Source organism: Netta rufina, assembly GCF_964035555.1.
Source record: "Netta rufina genome assembly, chromosome: 1".
Lineage (NCBI taxonomy): Eukaryota > Metazoa > Chordata > Aves > Anseriformes > Anatidae > Netta > Netta rufina.
This window is the reverse complement of record NC_140123.1, coordinates 50,394,334-50,418,549: the sequence shown is the minus strand read 5'-3', so window position 1 is coordinate 50,418,549 and position 24,216 is coordinate 50,394,334.

Below are 24,216 nucleotides of genomic sequence, written 5' to 3'. Positions count from 1 at the left end.
TGGACTTCTGAAAGTTGTTGGTAAAGATCACAGTTTACAGTTGTTTGACTTAGTATAAGCTTTTTTTATTAAGTCCAAGAATATAGGGATGAATAAAATGTGTACAGAAGAGACAGTAGTTTTCCAGGGTTCTCTTCTCTTGAAATATATACCAGAAAAGAATATAAGAATATTCTTTTCTTTTCTTTTCTTTTCTTTTCTTTTCTTTTCTTTTCTTTTCTTTTCTTTTCTTTTCTTTTCTTTTCTTTTCTTTTCTTTTCTTTTCTTTTCTTTTCTTTTCTTTTCTTTTTTGAACTTACATTTTCACAATTTAATGAGATAAGTTAGTCTCAATTAAAATCATATTTCATTTCTTGCATATCAATAACAGAATTAAAAAAAAAAAAGTAGGAAAATGGGTAGCAATGAGAGGATGTGAAAGAACACTGTGGAAATATTTGAGTTATGCTTTCCCATAATTAGTGAAGTGCAACTGAGCTTTCTTTTTCATCCTATTTCAATCAGAAAGGAAAGACTGACAGCAAGTAATATTCACTGTGAAAGGAAAAAGAATTAAATGAAATTGTACTTCTTCAGAAAGTGACTGTCATATTAGGAGGGGAGCAGGAAGTAAGAACTGTTTGAAGAATCCTGGAGAATCTTCCTAAATGAAAAAATCTCTTAGTTCTGATTAATAGCTAAGGTCTGTTTTGTTTGTTTGTTTGTTTGTTTGTTTGTTTTTAAAAAAAAGAGCGATAAACAGTGGTTTAAGTGATGTAGAACAAGGTACATTACAGTCAATAACTCAAGAAGTAACAGTTATTAATTAATTCCTCCAGTGAAAACACATTTTTACCATAGTCAAGGAATCACAGTTAGATTTTTGTAACAGAAAAATATTCTTCAAGAAATTGTGCCTTCCCTTGGAAATATAGCAATTCTTAATAACCATAATATTCTTGAAATATCATAGAATCTTAAAAAGAATCATAGAACGCCCTGAGTTGGAAGGGATGCAAAAGGATCATTGAGTCCAACTCCTGGCACCACAGAGGTCTACCCAAAAATTCACACCATATGACTAAGACCACAGTCCAAACACTTAAACTCCGACAGGCTTGGTGCCATGGCAGCCTGTTCCAGTGCGCAACAACCCTCTCAGTGAAGAACCTCTTCCTGATATCCAGCCTAAACCTCCCCTGTCACAGCTTGACACAATTCCCTCAGGTCCTATCACTGGTCACTAAAGAGAATAGATTGGCACCTACCCCTCCACTCCCTTTCTTGAGGAAACTGTAGATGAGGTCGCCCCTCAACCTCCTGTCTTCCAGGCTTAACAGGTCAACTGGCCTTAGCTGCTTCTCGTACGTCTTCCCCTCTAGGCCCTTCACAATCTTAGTAGCACTTCTCTGGACAGTCTCCAAAAGTTTCACATCCTTTTTGTATTGTGGTGCCCAAAACTGCACACAGTGCTTGAGATGAGGTCACACCAGTGCAGAGTCGAGCAGGACATCATTTCTCTTGACTGACTAGCAATGTCATGCTTGATGCACCCCACGATACACTCGTTCCTCCTAGCTCCCAGGGTACATTGCTGGCTTATATTCAGCTTACTGTGAGGCATGACTAATAACTTACAGTTAGTCTTGTGTCCATGTTTTTTTTTGTTTTGTTTTGTTTTGTTTTTCATAATTTTCTTATTTAATGCATACATGTACATGTATCATTTATTTATTTATTTATTTATTCCTGACAAAGGCAGATTGTTTTTCTTTTAAGTATTTTTTCAAACCCTCAAATTTGACTCACTGATCTGAGATACTTTGGTTGTCCCATATGTTACAGTGACTCTTAGTGTCTCTTGCCTTTATTTCTCAATAGACATGGGTATGTTCTTTCCTCTGTTTCAAGACAATTCCTGCTAGCTTTTTTTTTTTTTTTTTTTTTTTTGTCTACAGAAAGACAGTAGGTAAATAATTTAATCAGAATAAATAAATATATAAGCTACCACAGAAATTATTTTAAACAACAGTGATATTTGACCTAAAGCATTCTGAAGAATAATAGAAATTCAGACTACATCAATGTTAGCATAAGCATAATGTGGACAAATTAGTGTTCAAACTGAATTAGACCTCAGAGTACATACCAATGATTCAGTAATATCCTAGTAGATGTTTTCTAGTCTAGAATTTGAAAATACCAGCCAACATGTATTACTAACACCTTCAAAGTTCTAACCTTGAAAAAGTTTAAATGAACAGTGTGTTCTATCCAGTATTATCATACATTATCAATTTCTTACAAAATGGAAATGTCTTCTGTATGAATCTCAAGGCTAGTAAATTTGACACCTCCTTCTCAGCCCCTCTGTAATTAGCATTGCTGTAAGTGCTAACATAGATAAACCAATAAAATTTGATCAAATTCCAGTTTATTCCAATACAGGCTTTTTAAATACTTCTTAAAATACATATATCAAAGTGTCAGAAAAGTGTTTTTTATTTTCTTCATTAATAGGAATAAAATTAATATTTTTATATTCTTTATCAATTCTCTTTAAATATTCTTTACCATAAGAAAGCTGTAGAATTGTATATTTGTGGTGAAGCATCTTTTTCAAGATATTTATAAAATGCAAAATTATATGATTTGAAACTGTGACATTATAAAGTATCTGCTTCTGTCTTAGAAATGCTGCTTTTACACAATAATAAAACTAGTATTTTTTCACTCTTTATTTTAATATGTGATTCTGAAATTTTAGTTTGATCTTATACAGATAGATGCCTTTGGAATACTAGTTTATTTATTTGCAATATTGATTCTTCAGAGCTATATTATATTTTAAGCACTTTAATACAAACACAAGTTTCTTAGAGTTTTGATTTCGATTTCTTGGGAAAACAAACAAACCCACAAAAATACAAAAAAAAAAAAAAAAAAAAAAACAACCAACCAAACAAAAAACACTGTCCAGATTTTATTGCTGAAAATGTTACACTTTTTATATTCTTTAATGTATTATATAAGGTCATTAACATTCCTAAAGTACAGCCAGAAAATAAAATCTTAAAATTGGATTTTGCTTTTATACTTTCATGTAAGTATATTAGAATAAGAATAATAAGAAGAATCAGAATCAGAATCAGAATCAGAATCAGAATAAGAATAAGAATATAATATTGCTACTTGTTCATTTCACTTCAAAACAGAAGTGTTTTGTTAAATGGCGATAGAATCACATTTCTAAATGTTCAACAGTTGTATGTATTTAATCCTCAAAGCTACAATATTCTATGTAGGCAAAATCCTATGACTTTTACTGGCATATTTTGAAGACTATTTAATCTATGAATCTAAGAGAATAGGGTTCTTAACAGCAATTATATAGGGTTCTTAACAGCAATTATTTTCTGCTTTTGATTTAGGAGAGTGTTATTGGAAAGCCTTATAAATAATTTAAGCTTTATAAAAGCTTATAAATAATTTGCTTCATTGTTTTTGGTTATTTGGTTATTACTACACTTTAATATTTTTTCTTTGGAATCTGAAAATATCTTTATTTCTTACACTGGTATCTTCTATGACAGAATGTTCTCTATCATGAAAGATGAGTATGGGACAATGTTAATTCAACCACTGTTGTTCAAGGGCTGAACAACAACAAATATAAAATACATATTAGCACAGTGGCTCGTGTATGAAATCTGTTGAAATTCCTTTGGGAGCAATTTTAATTTGGTTACAACATTTAGAATTTTGTACCAGTTTAATTTCATTTTCATATAAAAAAATATTTTTGCAATAGTAAATTCAAAATTTATTTCTCCCTCGGCCCACTGGTATTAATGTAATATAGGGGAAGCTAAAGGCACAACGTGCTGAATAGTATATTAAAAGTATTCATGAAGATTTCCACAGAATCTAAATGTCTTAAAGTGATGAAATTTTTCAACAGTATTCCTTCTGCCTGATTTACATTACTGAGAGCAACAAGTAATTGTTTCTGACTTTATGAAATGATACTCTTGTTGCAGACAGTGCAAATAGCTTAGTGTATTTTGTCAAGGTCGGTGGCAAATGCAACTGCCATAGTGTTAGTGTGGATTTCTTTCTGAGTGCCTTTTGGCACTGGTTGTTGCTGTGAGGGATTCATGCCCGCCTGTACTTCATTTCAGCTGCTAATACTGATTTGACAGTTCTTGACCCGTGGGTAATGTGTAGATCATCCTTCCCTTCCCTTCCCTTCCCTTCCCTTCCCTTCCCTTCCCTTCCCTTCCCTTCCCTTCCCTTCCCTTCCCTTCCCTTCCCTTCCCTTCCCTTCCCTTCCCTTCCCTTCCCTTCCCTTCCCTTCCCTTCCCTTCCCTTCCCTTCCCTTCCCTTCCCTCCCCTCCCCTCCTCTCCCCTCCCCTCCTATTTTTTTTTCTCAGTACAGCCTTCTACCGTGTATCTCATTTAAGTGGAAACAGAATATTGCTGTGAGAATTAAAGATATTTTTTCATGTATTTTACATCTGTTATGTTTGAAATTCTTCTATCTTGTCAATAAGACAATTTATTTTTTTAAACATCATTTTGTTTTAAAATTCTAATTAGACAACACTAAAACATTGCAGGGTGTTTTCAGTTTTCAAACTCCTCGTTGGTAAAGAAAGAAAAAGATACACAAGAATAAAAGTTCTATTTTTTTCTTTTTCTGATCAAAAAGCATATTTAATTTAAAACTTTTATTTGAGATTATTATGAGGAAGCCAAAACATTGGAAATATGACCTGTCTCTAAAATATCTATATAACAGTGTGAATTATAATGTCACAAATCTGGCATGTCTATCCTCACTCAGATCTTACAGAAACATTATTTTCAATGTGTGTTATCACTTCTCATATTTTCATACACTTATTTAACCAGTTTTGGGTCAATTAATGAACAATTATAAGTTAAGTGAATTTAATGATATTTTGTTTGCATGAATAAATTTTTAATAATGATTAATGGAGCTTTAATAAAGTACAATTTGAGACTCAAGAATATAAAAAAAAGATTCTGAATGTGTTGAATAATCCTAAAAAAATAAGAATGGGATTTTTCTGCTTCTTAAGTGAATGATGTGAAGTAGAATGAAAATAAATAAATAAATAAAAAGAAATAAATAAAACTGTTTTGTCCAGAAAGAAAATAAATTAACATTATATAGAAAAATAAGATGAATTATGGAATACTGAATAAAGAAGCTTCTCTGTATTTTTATTATTTATACTCAGTATTACTACAGGAATACAAAATATATTTTCCTAAATAAAAATTACTATTTCACTTTGCTCCAGGTACTCCTTACTGAGACGGTCTTCTATTTGCAGTCATTGCCACTCTTTCCTTTATGAAGTTTTAATGAATATAGTAATTGGAATCATTGCTTCTTTGTGAATTGCAGACATTATTTGGATTTGAACATACTGTTGTAATAAATGGCTCAGTCTTCAAAATAGGACTATGATCAAAGTTTACAATTTATTAAAGGAATAGAGGTAAGCAAACAGCGCTGGGTGCGCTGGGAGTCTCTGCTCCACCAAGACGCACACCAGTTACATCAAGCAGCTGATTTTCATGCTCCTAGGCTGATACATATTCATTACTACTTCTAAAATAACAGGGTTATAATATATATATAATTATAATATATATTATATTATATATATATATATTATAATTATATAATATATAATTAATTTCTGGAATCCAAACCCTCCTACTGGAGCATGCGTAACAGTCTCCAGTGGTCTCTCTGGGGGTCTCTCGTGCTGAAGGCTCATAGTCTTCCTCCCTCTTGTCCTTCTCCTTTGTCCAACTTGGCTGTATGTCAGAGACTTGTGCAACGTCCCCTGCAAGCTTTGTCTTTTAGTCATTCTTCAGCTTTCCCCTTCTCCTTAATCTCCTGGCCAGATAACAGAGACATGCATAGTGTCCCATGCAATAGTCATAATAGTTAGCAGTTATTCTGAAACCCCCCAGATATCAGAGACTTCAAGGTAAAGCCTACAAATATATTTCCCTTCAAGCTCTCTATTGACACAAATTGCTAAAACATTCCTTTGCAAGATACAAAAATTATATACATTAACCACTCTGTTTTTCTTAGACTCGTGGTTATACAAGGGTATGTAAGACAGAAGGTCAAATTCATCATACCATGCGGCCCTAGCATTGTTCCATACTGACACGAATCAGATGAACATATCTCACACTGTCAATAAATGTTCTATGATGAAGGAAATATTTGGAGAAGTATTATGGGTGCAGGTACATTAACATGAAGTTAAGTTAAACAGAAAAATGTTGTCATACAGTTATCATAGAATCATAGAATCGTAGAATACCCCGAGTTGGAAGGGACCCATAAGGATCATCAAGTCCAACTCTTGGCACCGCACAGGTCTACCCAAAATTTTAGACCATGTGACTGAGTGCACAGTCCAATCGCTTCTTAAATTCAGACAGGCTTGGTGCAGTGACCACTTCCCTGGGGAGCCTGTTCCAGTGTGCAACCACCCTTTCAGCGAAGAAGCTTTTCCTGATGTTCAGCCCAGTTGAAACATAAGTTTTAAATATCAGTGTAAACTTTATTAAGCTCATTGTTGAGTCATCTACAGTATACATTCTATGCAATGGTAGATACAGTACAGAATATCTAGCCTTTATGAAGTTATCCAGTTTTGTTTTTTTTTTTTCTTCTTTAATACAAGCTCAAGATAGTACAGTTTGGTTAAGATGATCTTATATATGTTATGAACCCTGCAAATATTTTCTGAACATTCTGTACACTCAGTAGTGGGGTATACATGTATAATTACCTAGTGCTTTACAGTGTTTTGAAATATCTGTGATGAATTAGCCTTAGTTAACAGCCCAACACATACCCAGCTACTTGCTTACTCCCCACCATTGGTGGGATGGGGGAAGAAACTAAGATGAGAAATCTCATTGGTTAAGCTTAACACAGGTAGACTGCTTACTAATTTCCATTGTGGACAAAACAGAGTTAACATGGGTGTCATGGTTCCGCTCTAGTGGGCAGCCGAGCTCCACCACAGCCGCTCTCTCACTCCCCCTCCTCAAAGAGGAATGGGGAGAAAATATGTGAAAAGGGCTCAAGGATTGAGATAAGGACGAGAAAATCACGCAATAATTATTGTAACGGGCAAAACAGACTCGGCATAAGGAGATAGTAAGATTTATTGCCTACAACTAACAAGCGAGAGAAGTGAGAAAACAAAGGAAAAAGCAAACCAAAAGCACCTTCCCCCCCATCCACCCTCTTCCACCTCCTCCCCCCGAGTGGCGCAGGGGAACGGGGGACTGAGGGTTATGGTCAGTCTACAGCACTTCTTCTCTGCCGCTCCTTCTCAGTCACTCTCGTCCCCTGTGCTGTGGGGTCCCACCCACGGGATGCAGTCCTTGATGAACTGATCCAGCGTGGGCTTCCCACAGGCAGCAGCTCTTCCAGAACTGCTCCAGATATGGGTCCGTACCACGGGGTCCATCCCTCAGGAGAAAACTGCTCCAACCTGGCTCCCCTACGGGCAGCAGCTCCTGCCAGGTCACCTGCTCCTGCATGGGCTCCTCTCCACGGGCTACAGGTCCGGCCCGGAATCTGCTCCAGCAGGGGTCTTCCACAGGCAGCAGCCTCCGTCGGTGCAGGGCCACCTGCTCCACCGTGGTCTCCTCCACGGGCTGCAGCGTGGAACCCTGCTCCACCGTGGTACTCCATGGGCTGCAGGGGGACATCCTGCTTCACCATGGTCCTCACCACAGGCTGCTTGGGACTTCTGCTCCGGCACCTGGAGCACCTCTCCCCCTCCCTCTACACTGACCTTGGCACGTGCAAGGCTGTTCTCTCACTCCCTTGACTCTCCCGGCTGCTGTGTGGCGCAGCATTTTTTCCCTGTCTTAAATATGCTCTCACAGAGGCGCAAAACAACATCGCTTATTGGCTCGGATCTGGAAAACAATGGGGCCCCTCCCAAACATGGGGCAGCTTCTAGATCTTTCTCACAGAAACCACCCCTATGGCTCCCTGCTACCAAAACCTTGCCACGTATACCCACTACAATGGGGAAAATTAATTGAATTTATTACCCATTAAACCAGATTCAGATAGAAACAAAGAAAGATTCAGTGAGAAACAAAGACAAAGATTTGAACAAAAAATTCCCCCCTTTCTCAGGTTCAGTTTCACTCCTCCACTCCAGGCTACCTCTCCATGAGCAGCCCAGAGGGTTGAGGGAAATTACAGTCTTTATGTAGAGGTTTCTATCTGCTGCTTCGTTCTTCTCATACTTTTCTTATGCTCTAGTGTAGGTTCTCAATGGGCAACATTTTCTTCATGAAATATCCGTCTTCAGTGACACTGATCCTCCACAGACTGCAGATTGGATAGATGCTTCAGTGTTCTAGAGCACTTCCTCCTCTTCCTCTGACTTTAGTGTTCCCTCTATTGTTTTCCACCATTTTCTGTTGCCTCCTCCTCACTCCGGCAATTTTTGCCATTTCTTAAGCCTGTTTTCCCAGAAGTGCCATACAGTTGGCAGATGGACTCAGATTTGGCTTGCGGTTGTTAAACTGTGGATCTGGCTGGAACCAGCTGTGTCTTAAACATGGAAGCCTCTGACTTCTTCCCACAGAACCTACCCTTTCAGCTCCTCTCCCCCCCCCCAACTACTGAAATCCTTGCCAGCTGTGTCTACTTTGATGTGTTACAACATGATTTGAAGTATTTATTGCAAAAAGTCTCTGGCCATTGACAATTCCTGCATCATAGAACCATAGGATTGTGTAGATTGGAAAAGAATTTCAAGATAATCAAGTCAAACTGTCAGCCTAACAAATTCCATTACTAAATCATCTTTCTTAGTCCAATGTCTCTTAAAAACCTCCGTAGATGGAGGCTCCACCACCTTCTTGGGCAGCCCATTCCAATGCTTGACCACTCTCTCTATATGACAATTTTGTCCTATAGTCCAATCTAAACTTTGTCTGACGTATCTTGAGAGTGTTCCTCACATCCTATCACTTGTCACCTGGGAAAAGAGACTGGCACCCTCTTTGCTGCAAACTCCTTCTTAGGTCTTCCCTCAGCCTCTTTCTCCAGATTAAACTGGCCAAATGTCTCTCCTCAGCTGCTCCTTATAAGCCTTATTTTCTAGTCCCTTCATCAGATTTAATGCTCTTCTCTGAACACAACTGAACAACTCAATATCCATCTTGTCATCTTCAGGAATCAAGAGCATCAACTGGCACACATAAAAATGTGTTAAAGACATTTTAATGATTTTTCAGTTAATTTCCACTACTGAGAAGTTGTTCAGTGTCAAACGTCTAGTCTTCCTAAACAGTGTAATATGTTAGTTATGTACTTCCATTAGATAACAAACATTAGAGGAAAAAATATGTATTTTTCTGTTAAGCAGCTTTCAACATACTCCATAAGTATTTCTATTTCAAAGTCATGTTCCTATGTTTTTCTGTTTTATGATCTCTGGAAATTTTCTGCATAATGATGCACCTTTAATTAAAAGCAAGATAGGGTTTTGTTTGCTTCCTTGCTTGTTTGTTGTTTTCCCTCTGCAAAGGGAGAAGTGAGATTCTTCTCACTTCTAGACCAGTGAACTTGTATTTGGACCTGAGAACATTACAGCACATGCTTTATATGATGGAACTAGGCATACACAATCATAGAATCAAAGAGTGGCTTGCTTTGGAAGGGACCTTAAAGATCAGCTAGTTCTGAACCCCCTGCCATAGGCAGGGACACCTCCCACTAAATCAGCTTGCAAAAAGTCCCATCCAACCTGACCTTAAACACTTTCAGGGACAGGGCATTTCTGGGACCTTCACTGGGCAACCTATTCCAATGCCTCACCACCCTCTAAGTAAGTAATTTCTTCCTTATATACAATCTAAACCTACCTTCTTTTAGTTTAAAGCCATTACTCCTTGTCCTATCACTCCACTCCCTGACAAAGAGTCCCTCCCCAGCTTTCCTGCAGGCCCTCTTTAGGTATTGGTAGGCTGTTATAAGGTGTCCACAGAGCCTTCTCTTCTCCAGACTGAACAACCCCAACTCTCTCAGCCTGTCTTCATAGGCAAGCTGCTCCAGCCCCTTGATCACCTTCGTGGCCTTCCTCTGGACTCGTTCTAATACATGAAAGAACTTCTAGTGCTCCAGATCTGAACACAATACTCCAGGTGAAGTCTCATGAGAGCAGAGGGAGATAATCACCTCCTTCAACCTGCTGGCCATGCTTCTTTTGATGCAGCCCTTGATATGGTTGGCTTCCTGGTCTGCAAGTGAATATTGCCAGCTCACATTGAGCTTCTCATCCACCAGCACCTCAAGGTCCTTTTCCTCAGGGCTGTTTTCAACCCACTCTCCACTCATCCTGTATTTGTGATTGTGCTTTCAGAATGTAAATGAAAAACAAATACATTTTTAGAAATGTAAAACATTTGCATATTTAGAATTTATTAGATGATAAATGTTAGACTTTTTATTTTATATGACATGGTCTACTTTTGCAAAACAATAAGTACACCAGATTGTTAATATATATTTATATTTCTTGTTCTGTTTGGTTTTGTTCTCTAGTAAAAGGATTTTATGAACTACATAATACATAATGCTGAGTTATCACTTTATCATTTTTCCTTAACAACATCTTTTGGAATTAAAACGGCACTTGTTAGTCTGGTTTCAGAAATCACTACTGTGAATGATAAATGTCTATTCCTAATACAGAGAAAACCTCATTATATGATTGGCATCTTGCTGTTACAGGAAATAATGAGGGACAGTAATTGAAAAATGAAGACAGTTAGTATGATTGCTATGAGGAAAAAAAAAAAAGTGTTAGCTTTGATAGTATCAATTTATAATGATGAACTTAAATGGTTTTGAGAATAATAATTTATATTTTACTTACAGAAAGACATTTTGTTACAAATGAACATACTGCTAATCACAAAGTAGCATCTGAAATATTGTTACAGAGCAGTAAATTGAGAATAAAGAGAAATTTTTATTTTTTTTTTTTCCAGACATAATGCTCACCTGCCTGGTGCATCTTGTGACCATTTCAGAAAGCAATACAGAGAGAAAATTATTTCCTTTCTTTGCTGAGACCTCCAAATATGTCCTGTAACATTTTACACTCTGATATTCTCTTCTGCCCCACCTTTGCACATAAACAACATGAATCCTTACTCTCATTCTACAAAGACCTTTTTAGTAAATACTGTGAGTAGAGTGCTCAAACAATCAAAAATATCTTGGGAATTGTGTGCAAATACTGTTTAGTAAGTGTCAACTCACTTGTGTGTATATGATCAATATCCACTAGAAAACTAAATATAAAAACTGTAACTACACCATACTAGTTGAACTGAACAAGTCAAATCTGTTAGGCAATCACAGAAAAGTGTAAACACAGTAACTGTAATATCATTAGAAGAATGCCTTAACATAGGGATTCTATTTTCTATATTGTGCCAGGTTTTTATGAATAATATTTCATAGAATCATAGAATCATAGAATATCCTGAGTTGGAAGGGACCCTTAAGGATCATCAAGTCCAACTCTTGACACCGCACAGGTCTACCCAAAAGTTCAGACCATGTGACTAAGTGCACAGTCCAATCTCTTCTTAAATTCAGCCAGGCTCGGTGCAGTGACCACTTCCCTGGGGAGCCTGTTCCAGTGTGCAACCACCCTCTCTGTGAAGAACCCCCTCCTGACGTCCAGCCTAAATTTCCCCTGCCTCAGCTTAACCCCGTTCCCGCGGGTCCTGTCACTAGTGTTAATGGAGAAAAGGTCTCCTGCCTCTCGGCACCCCCTTACGAGGAAGTTGTAGACTGTGATGAGGTCTCCCCTCAGCCTCCTCTTCTCCAGGCTGAACAGGCCCAGTGACCTCAGCCGTTCCTCGTACGTCTTCCCCTCCAGGCCTTTCACCATCTTCGTAGCCCTCCTCTGGACACTTTCCAACAGTTTCATGTCCTTTTTATACTGTGGTGCCCAGAACTGCACACAGTACTCGAGGTGAGGCCGCACCAGCGCAGAGTAGAGCGGGACAATCACCTCCCTTGACCTACTAGCGATGCCATGCTTGATGCACCCCAGGACACGGTTGGCCCTCCTGGCTGCCAGGGCACACTGCTGGCTCATATTCAACTTGCTGTCTACCACGACCCCCAGATCCCTCTCTTCCAGGCTGCTCTCCAGCGTCTCATCGCCCAGTCTGTACATGCAGCCAGGGTTTCCCCGTCCCAGGTGCAGGACCCGGCACTTGCTCTTATTGAACTTCATGCGGTTGGTGATCGCCCAGCTCTCCAACCTGTCCAGATCCCTCTGTAAGGCCTTTACGCCCTCATTTGAGTCCACAACTCCTCCAAGTTTGGTGTCATCAGCAAACTTGCTCAAAATACCCTCTATTCCTACATCCAGATCGTTTATAAAAATATTGAAAAGTACCGGCCCTAAAATGGAGCCTTGAGGGACCCCACTGGTGACCGCCCGCCAGCCTGACGCAGCCCCATTTACCATAACCCTTTGGGCCCTGCCCGTTAGCCAATTGCTCACCCATCGTATGATGTTTTTATTTAGCTGTATGGTGGACATTTTGTCCAGTAGGATCCTATGGGAAACCGTGTCAAAAGCCTTGCTGAAGTCCAAAAAAATCACATCAGCTGGTTTCCCTTGGTCCACCATACGGGTGATCTTATCATAAAAGGAAATCAGGTTAGTTAGGCAGGACCTACCCTTCACAAACCCATGCTGGCTGGGACCAATGACTGCTCTGTCCCCCAGGTGCGCCTCAATAAGTCCGAGAACCAACTTCTCCATGATTTTACCAGGCACTGACGTGAGACTGACAGGCCTGTAATTGCTAGGGTCTTCTTTCTGACCCTTCTTGAAAATTGGCACAACATTTGCCAGCTTCCAGTCTACCGGGACCTCTCCAAATTCCCAGGATCGTTGAAAAATAATTGAAAGAGGTTCCGCGATGACATCCGCCAGCTCTTTCAGCACCCGGGGATGAATCCCATCCGGACCCATGGACTTGTAGGGATCCAGGTGGAGTAGCAAATCCCGCACACGTTCAGGGTCAGTTGGGAGTTTGTCATCCCCACCGTCCCGGTCCTCCAGCTCAGGGCACCCTCGGTCCCGAAGCCCATCATCGGCATTGAAGACAGAGGCAAAGAAGGCGTTAAGCGTCTCTGCTTTGCCTATGTCATCGTCTGTGAGGAGACCTTCCCTATCAAGGAGCGGCCCTATGTATTCTTTAGTTCTCCTTTTTCCATTTACATATCTAAAAAAACCCTTTTTATTTTCTCTCACAGACACAGCCAGCTTCAACTCTAGCTGTGCTTTGGCCACTCGAACTTTCTCCCTACAAACACGAACAGCATCCCTGTATTCTTTCCATGACGCCTGGCCCTCCTTCCAGTAGCAAAACACTCTCTGTTTCCGCCTAATCTCCATTAGAACATTCCTGGTCAGCCACGCCGGCCTCCTTCCCCGCCTGCCTGACTTGCGATATTTTGGAATTGCCTGAATATTTATGGTATATCGACTTACAGTTTACTTTGACATTGTGTGATTTAGAAAGATATCAAAGGTTCTTTGAAAGTGTTACATAAATCACAGAGAGATGAAGGACAAGGAAACAGCACAACTGCTTGTAACTGCAAGTAGTGGTGCAAATCTCCCACTGCATCTTAGAATCATAGAATGGTTTCGATTTGAAGATCATCTTAAAGATCATCTAGTTACAACGTCCTGCTGTGGACAGGCACAGCTTCCACTAGATCAGGTTGCTCAAAGCCCCATCCAACCTGGCCTCAAGCACTTTCAGCAATGATGCATCCACAGCTTCTATAGGCAACCTGTGCCTCACTACCCTCTGGGTGAAGAATTTCTTCCTGTTGCCTAATCTAAACACACCCTCTTTCACTTTTAAACCATTACCCCTTGTCCTACCACTGCAGGCCCTGGTAAAAAATATCTTTTTTTGTCTTTTTTATAAGCCTCTTTTCAATTATTGAAAGGCTGGAATAAGGTCTCCGTGGAATCTTGTCTTTTCCTGCTGAACAACCCCAACTCTCACTGACTGCTTCAACTGTACAGTAAGATATAGCTAACAGTTCAATTAATTTTGTGAATTTCTTACTGTATTGTGTTTATGTGGCAAGGTTTTAGTAGTGGGGGGCTGCACGGGTGAGGAAGAAATGTGAAGGAGTGAACAAGCAGCTTCATGGGGTTTAACTGCCTATTGCTAACCCACAATCACTATAAAGTACAGTGAATATGACACATATTCTCTTATTTTAGTTGTATTTTGTTTCCTTGTTTTCTTTTTGAACAACCGACCTTATATTGTCTTTTGTGACTATGACAGTAGAATTCACTAAAACATCTTGTAAAGGTGTTTTACAATATCATATCAGTGTTACTGTCATAAATATTAGTACTGAACTTTTTACTTCACTCCTGTTGATCCATATAACATAATTTGTTTTATATTCATAAACTAATTAATCTAATGCTATCCATAATGTAACTGTGCTCCTTTTACAAGCTTTTTTTCAGGCAGATTCCAGTTGTTTCCAGCCATATGATTTCCTTCATCCTACACTCCACGGATAACTCTTTGAAGTCATGTAAAACCTACACAAGCCAAAAGAGGGTCAGAGACACATAAAAAAGGGTTATATCCCAATCCAAATCCTGATTTAATTCATATATTATGAAATGCCAGGAACAAGTTAGATGATTATATTGAAATCTGAAAGGCACAGACCTCTCCAGCCTTAACAAACCTTGTTCATGCATGCTTGCTAACATTATCACAAATCTTAAGGTCTTTTCAATGTTTTGCTCAAAAAATTCTATAATTTTTTTCTAAGCCCCAGTTCAAAACCAAGACAATACAAAAGTTATATTGGGCTTCTTAGTGTTTTTTTCTTTTTTTTTTTTTAGTATTTTAGTCAAATACTCCAGATACAGTCTCATAAATGCTCAGTAAAAAATAATTACTATTTCCCCTGATCCACCTATTGACCTAATCCAGTATGCAGCATTACCATGAAGAATGATGATTGATAGTCAACTTGTATACTTGGACCCCAAGATCCTTTTTAGCAAAGAAGTTATTTATTCCACTAGTCCCCAGATTCTTTATACGTGAGGTTTTCTATATGCCGTACTTTGTACCTTGTCTTTTTACAACTTCAGCAGGTTCCTGTAGTTCCAGCACTTAGGCACCTGGGATCCCTCTGAATAGCAGCAGCCTTTTCCTCCAGTGCATCAGGAACATTTCACACCCCTTCCACAACATGATCTCACCCACAAATCTGTCAAGGGTGTTGTTCATTCCATTGATGAGGTTACTGATGAGGACTTTAAACAGTTCTTGTGCCATTATTAACTTCTGAGAGTAAAACAGCAAAAGCTGCTAAACTGTTTCCAGTTAGACTTCAAAATGCTGACCAATACATCTTGACACCAACAGTGTAGTAGGATATCCATCCAGTCTATATCTCCTCAATCTTCTACAAGGGATGCTATAAGACACAATAGCTGAAGCCTCAATGAAGGCAAAGTAAATGATACCCAATGCTCTGCCTTCATCCATGGATCCAGTGACTTGGGAAGTGTGAGAACAGACCTTGCCAGTAAAGATTCAAACAAGGAGGACATTAAGTTCCTTGGCCTTTTTTGTGTTCTTCTTGTTCCACCCACTCTATCCATAAGTATGTTAACATTTTCCTTTACCTTCCCTTTGGAGTCAATGTACATAGAAGCTATTCTTGCTTCCTATCACATCTCTTGTGAGTTTCAAGTGCCTTCCTAATACCATCCTTGTACATCCAGAGACAGTAGTTTAGTCATCTTTTACAGCTTCCAATTTACATTCATTTCCTTTATAATTGTAAGCTGTGTTAGGAGTTCCTTGTTTGGTTAGCTGTCCTCCTGAAATCACTGATTGTTTTGTTGCACATCAGCACCAACCATTCTTGTGCAGCATGGATGCTGACATTGAAAATCAGTTCATTGAAAACAGTTCTGCTGAGCAACTTTGGCTTTCAAAATAACCTACTACAAGATTCTTCCTATTTTGTCCCTAACAAACTAAAATCTACACTTCTGAAGGTCATGGTTTATTTTGCTACATGTTTTGCTCACTTTCCTGAAGTTCTTAGATCTCACTATCTTGGGATCACTGCAGTTGAAGCTGCCATTGAATATCACATAAGTCGCAGGTTCAGCAAACTGTTTCTTCTTGTTAATTTATTCCAGCATTTATTGCAGAATATTGTCCTCAGTCCCTTAGAGAAATGACCTGGTATTTTGCATACCAATATGTTGTCCTTCTGGCAGGTGCCCAAGTGGTTAGAGTCCCCTATGAGAACCACCATTTACAACTGGGAGACTTCTATCAGTTGTTTAAAGAGGACTTAGCTGTTTCTTCTCTTTGATTGAGCTATCTGTACAAATATTCATGTCTCCCTTTTAACTGTCCTCTCTCATACCAACCCACATGATTGCATAAGTTTGTTTCCATAATATCAGAGTTTAACACACACATACACACAAAAAGGAAAAGTGCAGCACAAAAACATAAATTAAGCATCCTACTGTAAAGCTGTATATGGTTTAAATGGCAAAGTTTTGGTAGAGGGGTTGCAGGCGTGGCCTCTGTGAAAAGAATCAAGAAGCTGCCCCATGATAGATAAGGGCCAGTTTCAGACGGTTCCAAAGGACTGCCCAGATCCAAGACAATAAGTAGCATTGTTTTCACCTCTGTGAGAGCAGATTTAAGAAAGGGAAAAATTCTGACAACAGCAGCTGGGAGAGTGAGGAGTGAGAAATAGCCCTGCAGACACCAAGGTCAGTGAAGAAGGAGGGGGAGGAGGTGCTCCAGGTGCCATGGCAGAAGTTCCCCTGCAGCCTGTGGAGAGGCCCCTGGTGGAGCAGACTGTCCTCCTGCAGCCCATGGTGTACCATAGTGGAGCAAATCTCCACGCTGCAGCCCATGGAGGAGCCTAAGGTAGAACACATGGATCATACCTGAAGGATGCTGTGGCCTGTGGAGAACCCCTGCCAGAGCAGACTCTGGGCCAGACCTTTAGCCCATGGAGAGGAGCCCATGCAGGAGCAGGTGACCTGGTGGGAGCTGCTGCCTGTGGGGGACCTATGCTGGAGCAGTGTGCTCCTGACAGAAGGACCTGATGGCACAGACCTCTATTTAGAGCAGTTCTTGAACAGCTGCTGCCTGTGGGAAGCCCAAGTACAATCAGTTCAGGAAGGATGGCATCCTGTGGGAGGAACCCCATGTTGGAGCAGGGGAAGCGAGAGACCATGAAGGAACGGCAGAGACAAAGCATTAGGTACTGACGGCAACCCCAATTCCCTCGTTCCCCAGCACCACTTGGGGGTAAGATGTAGAGGAGTGTTGATGGGGGAAGGCGTTTTTAGTTTGTGTTTCTCACAGCTCTAGCCTGTTAGTAATAGGTAATAAATTTCATTGATCTCTGTATGCTGAGTCTGTTTTGCCTGTGATGATAATTGGTGAGTGATCTCCTTGTTCTTATCTCGATCCCTGAGCCCTTTCCACATTGTGTTTTCTCCCCCCTTTCCCTTTGAGGTTGTGGAGCTCAGTTGCCCGGATGAGTAAAACCATCACAAAATTTTCTGTTCTGTTTTGAGAAACCTATTTTTATGTAATATATATGAAGAATGATAATTTTTTACTTTAAAATGTAGAAGAAAGTCCTTCAAATGCAAAATTCACTGGAATATACTAGGTGAAAAAATAATCCTGTAGCACACCCACATGCCAATTATTCCTTTATCTGAAGATTTTTTTTAAGTGTTAGCAAGACAACTAAAAACATAAGTACATCATGAGTTAAAAAGAAAGAAAAAAAAAGCTTACATAGTCAAAAAATTGACTCATTTTAATACATTAAAAATGGTTTAAAAATACAAATTCTTCCATAAAGAAAAACCTTACCTAATGTGGTGGTTCCGCTCGAGTGGGCAGCCGAGCTCCACCACAGCCGCTCTCTCACTCCCCTCCTCCAAGAGGAACTAGGAGAAAATACGATGAAAAGGGCTCAAAGGTTGAGATAAGGACAAGAAGATCACGCAGTAATTATTGTAACAGGCAAAACAGACTCGACATAGGGAGATAGTAAGATTTATTGCTTATTACTAACAAGCGAGAGAAGTGAGAAACAAAGAAAAGAAACCAAAAGCACCTTCCCCCCCCCGTCCACCCTCTTCCACTTCCTCCCCCCAAGCGGCGCATGGGAACTTGGGAATGAGGGTTATGGTCAGTCTACAGCGCTTCTTCTCTGCCGCTCCTTCTCAGTCACTCTTGTCCCCTGTGCTGTGGGGTCCCTCCCACAGGATGCAGTCCTTGATGAACTGATCCAACGTGGGCTTCCCACAGGCAACAGCTCTTCCAGAACTGCTCCAGATATGGGTCCGTACCACGGGGTCCATCCCTCAGGAGCAAACTGCTCCAACATGGGCCCCTCGCAGGCAGCAGCTCCCACCAGGTCACCTGCTCCTGCATGGTCTCCTTTCCAAGGGCTACAGGTCTGGCCTGGAATCTGCTCCTGCAGGTGTTCTCCACAGGCTGCAGCCTCCTTCAGGTCAGATCCACCTGCTCCACCAGGGGCTCCTCCATGGGCTGCAGTGTGAAGATCTGCTCCACTGTGGTACACCATGGTGGGACATCCTGCTTCACCATGGTCATCTCCACAGAACACGGGAACTTCTGCTCCGGTGCCTGGAGCACCTTCTCCCCCTCCTTCTTCACTGACCTTCATGTCTGCAAGGATGGTTCTCACTTCTCTCTCACTCCTCTCTTTCTCCAGCAGTTTGTTGTTGTTGTTGTTGTTTTCCATTTCTTAAATCTGCTCTCACAGAGGCTCAAACAATGTTACTTATTATCTCACTCTGGCCAGCAGTGGGACTCTTACCTTACCTGAGACAGTTTCTGAATTCTTCTCGCAGAGGCCACCCCTATGGCTCCCTGGTAACAAAACCTTGCTATGTAAACCCACTACATAGTGGAGTGGCCAACTTATGTCAAATAAAGCATGTAAAATTAGATTCCTATATAAAAAAAAATCTAGCCAATTTTTATTTCAAGCATTGCATGTAGTTCAATCAAGAAACAGATTGCAAACTGTGCAGATTCAAACAGAATGCAGTTCCTTGAATACAAAGCTTTTCCTAATTACCTCTTGAACTCATGATTAACTTACAAATTTCTTATTTTACCATTATTGCCTTTTAGCTTGAATAGCTCTTCTCCCTCACAAGCATTTGCATTCCTCTTATAGGGAATTTAAATACAAAGGATAGAAAGTTTTCTATTTGTAGAATATAAATATACCTATCTACAACATTTAACTTGCTAGATCAAGTTGTTTTAGTCTTTAAATAGGAAAAGGTTTAATTCCCCATATCGTCATCAAAAATACTTTCAGTTTTTGAAAGTATTCACCACCTAAAAAGATGTGATCAACCTTGAAAACAGTTCTTCTAAGGGAAGGAAGACATGAATATTTTATGTCTCATAGAAATACATTGGATGTATGGTTACTTCACACCAAAGACTGAATCATTCTGTGATCTGTTAATATCTATATTTTCCAATTCTGTTCTTATTTATGACTGAAGTGCTCCCACCCTGATACAAAATTTGTAGAATCATAAAATATCTGAGTTTGAAGAAACCCACAAAGATCATCAAGTCCAACTCCTGAGTCCCCAAAAGGCCACACAAAATATCAGACCATGTGTCTGAGAGCATTATCCAAGTGCTTCTTGAACTCTAGCAGGCTTGGTGCCATGACCACTTCCTTGGGGCTCCTGTTCTAGTGCACAACCACCATCTCCATGAAACCTTTCCCTAATATTCAGACTGAACATCCCCTGTCACTGTTTCCTCAGGTCCTTTCACTGTTCTCAGGTCCTATCAGTCTATCCTCACCAGAGACAAGAGAACAGTGCCTGCCTCTATGCTCCCCCTCGAGGAAGCTGTAGGCTGTGATGAAGTCTCCTCTCAGTCTCCTCTTCTCCAGGCTGAACAGTCCAAGCGACTTCAGCCGTTCCTCATACATCATCCCCTCTAGACATCTTTGTTGCCCTCCTTTGGACACTCTCTAACAGTTTTATATCTTTCTTATACTGTGGTGCCCAGAACTGCGCACAGTACACAAGGTGAGGTTGCATCAGCTCAGTGTAGAGCAGATACAACCCTTGACTGGCTAGCAATGAACCTTCCCCTAGTGAACCTATGCTGTCTCTGGCCAATGACTTTTGGTGTTTTTCAATAACTCTCAGAACAATCTTCTCCATAATTTTACCAGGCACTGAAGTGAGACTGTTAGGCCTGTAATTGCCAGGATCTTCTTTCTTCCTCTTCTTGAAAACTGGGACCACATTTGTGAGCTTCCAGTCAACTGTGACCTCTCCAGATTCCCAAGGCCATTGAAAAATAATTGAGAGATGTCCCATGACTACAGCATCCAGCCCTCTGAGTACTCTGGGATGGACCCCATGAGGTTCCATGGACTTGTATACATCCAGGTGGAGCAGCAAATACTTCACAAGTTAAAGGCTAACTGAAAGTTTGTCATTCCCACAGTCATGGTTCTCCAACTCCATATAGCTGGGGTCCCAGAGGCCATCACTGGTGTTGAAGACGGAGGTGAAAAATTCATTAAACATCTCTGCTTTGTCTGTTTCCCTCTTTGTTGGGTGACCATCCTCAACAAATGTTATGCTCTTCTTTTTCCCATTAACATACTTAAAAAAAAACTCTTTTATTGTCCCCTCATACTGCTGGCCAGCTTCAATTCTAATTGAGCTTTGGCAGCCTGGATTCTCTCTACAAGAGTGAGCAGCATGACTGTAGCCCTCCCATGTCCCCTGACCTCTCTTCCAGAATTTTTTACTGGTAGTTCCGATGTATCTGATTTAGTACTTAATTATATTTCTTTTAACTCAGATGTATTGTTGCTGTCTTCTGATTGTTTCTGTTCCTATTTCCTTTAATTGGTACATCCTAGTTTTGTTTCATCAATATATTTCTATTCTTTTGTGCCCAGGTTTTAAATAAAATATAATTTTATTATTCATTTAATCTTCAATGTAATGGTTAACTTTTCTTTCCAAATTTATCCAGAGTATGTATTGTTCTATATTATATTCAAGATAACTCACACTTTTCCTCATGGTTTACTCTTTATCTAATGCAGCTCTTAGATTTTCTCCTTGTCTGTAAACATGAATCACTTTTTTTTAAATTATTATTATTTTGCATTACTGGATATTATTGGTCCCAAAATTATATCTAGCTATTTTTTTTCAGAATTCTGTAATGAAGAAAGATCTTGTCTCTCTGTCATACACAATTGAGACCTTTGAGGTTAACCTCCTGCATTGGGTTTATACAACAAGGTTTTCGTAGCAGAAGGGCTTCAGGGGTGTCCTCTGTCAGAAGAGCAAAGAAGCTGTCCCATGTTAAAAATGAGCCAGTTTTAGCTGGCTTTTAAAGGGACATACCTCTGGCCAGAACTGAGACAGTGATCATCATTGGTTGCACCTTCTGAGAGCAGATTTCAGAAGGGGAAAAAAAACTGCTGGGGAACAGCAGCTGGGAGAGTGAGACATGAGAAACAGCTCTGCAGACAGCAAAGTCACTAAAGAAGGAGGGGGTGCCAGAGCAGAAGTTTCCTGCAGCCTGTTGAGAGGCCCCTGGTGGAGCAGGTTGTCCCCCTGCAGCCCTTGATGTACCATGGCGAAGCAGATCTCCACAGTGCAGCACATGGAAGAGCCCCCGGTGGAGCAGGTGGATCTGACCTGAAGGAGGCTGCAGCCTATGCAGAACTCCCACCAGAGCAGACTCCAAGCCGGACCTTTATCCCATGGAGAGGAGCCCACACAGGAGCAGGGGATCTGGCAGGATCTATCACCCATGGTCAAGCCATGCTGGAGAAGTTTGCTCCTGGTGGATGGATCCCATGGCATGGACCCCTATTTGAAGCAGTTCTTGAAGAGCTGCTGTCTGTGGGAAGCCCAAGCAGGATCAGTTCAGGAAGGACAGCATCCCATGAGAGGGACCTCATTTTGGAACAGGGGAAGAGAGTGACAATGAAGAAACTGTGGAAACAAAGCGTTTGGGACTGACAGCAACTCCATTCCCCTGCACCACTTGGGGGGAGGATATAGAAGAGTGTTGATGGAGGGAAGGTGTTTTTAGTTTGTTTTGAATTTCTTACAGCGCTATCCTGTAATAGGTAATAAATTTCATTGATCTCTGTGTGCTGAGTCTGATTTGCCTGTGGTGATAATTGGTGAGTGATCTCCGTGTTCTTATCTCGATCCTTTAGCCCTTTCCACATTGTGTTCCCTCCTACATTTTCTTTGAGGAGAGGGAGTGAGAGAGTGGTTGTGGTGGAGTTTAGCTGCTCATCAGGATAAAAACACTACATCTCCTCATTGGATATTTCATTTTCCATCATCCACAACCACATTCATAATAAATGTTAAGCATATCATCAGTGTTCAAGTAAGTTTACTGTATTGTATTTTAAAATAGCAATGATCTACTTCTTCATGAATATTTTCTGGCTTGTAGCTTTGGTTTTCTTTGACTCCACAACTTTTCTTGACATTTTCCTGGACAAGCAGGGTATCAGTCTACAGTAATCACCTTAGACTTTCATTCCTTTCTGGGTCAGTTTGCTTGAACAACTTTTATAAAGGATTGAATAATCACAGAATATTTGAGGTTGGAAGGGAACTCTAGACATCATTTAGCCCATCTTTCTGCTCAAGCAGGGTCCCCTAGAGCAAGTAGCCCAGGAACATGACCAGATGGCTTTTGAATGTTTACAGGGAAGGAGACTACACAGCCTCTCCGGGCAACCTGTACCAGTGCTCAGTCACCTTCACAGTAAAGAAATATTCCTAATGTTCATACAGAAATACATGTGAAGAAACTCTGAAAGACACAATTTAAAGAGACAAAGCCATCATTTAGCTATATCGATTATATCTATAGTTAACAATCTACTAGGTTAAGTGTTAATCCACTGAGTCCAAAGAGTCTATGAATGCAGAGCAACTGCTAGAAGTTTCAGCCTTTGTTGTTCCTGAACAACCTGATAACTGAGTTGCTTCTTGTTTGTCTCTTCATGGCAATGTTGTTTTCTTTTTCTCTTTTGTCTTGAATCATTGAACTGCAGACTATTCCCATCCCATAAATCTTACTCCTGTGTGGAATTCCATCTTTCTTTTCTTGCATGACTCTACTTAGCAGACTTTCTCTGTATTAAAACTAGTCCTTGGATCACTGACAGCTCAGCCTCTGAGAGGAGGGGAGGGTAATTTTGTAGTACAACTCATTTTATCAGGAAGTACAAATAGACATAAAGTGTCTAAAGGTTAGGCAAAGAAGATCTAATTAAATTTTATTATATGCTGAAACTGTCATTTAATACTGATATTGTAAACAGTTAACAGAGAAGACTTATGAATGGCTGCATTTACAGTAGAAGTAACGTGCAGAGTTAGTCCTTCTTTTGTAAGTATGAAGTATTCATTTCCTTTGAAGGCTTCAAGGCAGACAGCTTGAACAATTTCATCTCACCTGGCTTAGATGTGTCTAATGCAGGCATCTGCTTCTTAGCTAGTCATCCTACCCTCCGTGTGTAATCAAATGGAAGTAGCAGTCAATTACAATGAAAATATGATTCATCTGATTCACTTTATGTCTATTTGTACTTCCTGATAAAATGAGTTGTACTACAAAATTACCCTTGTTAAAACATTCCTCACAATCCCTTATCTTCTTTTTAATATCAACAATTCGTGTCACTTCTGTTGTTAATAACTGGATTTCATCAGTCCGTTCTTGGAGGGTCCAATTCTTAAACATCATAATTGACATATCCCCTTCCTTTTTTAATGAAGTTATTACAAATGTACTATTTATCACCCGGTGTATTAATAAAATATATAATGAATATGTATTAGTCTAGGAGCATAAAAATCAGCTGCTTGATGTAACTGGTGTGCGTCCTGGTGGAGCGGAGACTCCCGGTGCACCCAGCGCTGTTTGCTTACCTCTATTCCTTTATATTCTTTCAATAAA